General features: G+C 30.9%; 1 long non-coding RNA gene across 1 annotated transcript in view; it reads right to left on the bottom strand.

The window, feature by feature from the left end:
• Positions 1-210: 210 nt before the first annotated feature.
• LOC140981838 (uncharacterized) overlaps positions 211-706 on the bottom strand; it is a 6,672-nt gene continuing 6,176 nt past the window's right edge. The window contains exon 4 of the long non-coding RNA XR_012176142.1: positions 211-379. This is a non-coding gene — a long non-coding RNA (uncharacterized lncRNA). The remainder of the gene's footprint in view (positions 380-706) is intronic.

Here is a 706-nt window from a genome sequence, read left to right on the forward strand (position 1 = left end):
ATGGTTTCGTTTTACTTTATCTGTATACCCATGCAAGCAGCATAGATAATGAAACGTCTGCCTTTCTTTCGCTTAAAAAGTACTAGAAAAATGTTTTTTTTTTAAACCTTTCATAGCATCTGCCGAATCATACACATTTGCATAAAAATATTTTAGAACCATTTTAAAATTAAAACAACCAACTATATATTTGAGAAATACAGCCTATACTATAATCTCTCAAAAATCACTCAAAAGCATAAATAAAAAGTCGTAAAAATATCCTTAACATCACTTTATAAAATCATGAATCGTAAACTAGTGCGGAAAACTAGCGTAGGTCCTCGGGTTATGTGCACCTTCAGTCCAGCAAGTCAACCATCAAGACCTCCATAACCACCTGCATCAATCACACCTAGTGAGTCTAAAGACTCAACACGTCATATCCTTGATAACAAGAAATACATAATACAGATCACATGCAACAGTGAAAAATACTTGTACTTAAAATATCGTTTTCATCGAGATGCAGAAACTTTAAACAAAACAATTTTCACAAACATTTTCATGATGCATAAACTTTAAAAACATTTTCATGATCCTTTTGCATAAAAATTTTCATAAACATATTCATGTCATCCTCAACATATTCATATACATATTATCATCAACATATACGTATTCCATTTTCTTTTCGTTGAATTCAGATCGTTAATTGTGACTTTCG

The sequence above is a fragment of the Primulina huaijiensis genome, chromosome 7 (genome assembly GCF_012295235.1).
Source record: "Primulina huaijiensis isolate GDHJ02 chromosome 7, ASM1229523v2, whole genome shotgun sequence".
Lineage (NCBI taxonomy): Eukaryota > Viridiplantae > Streptophyta > Magnoliopsida > Lamiales > Gesneriaceae > Primulina > Primulina huaijiensis.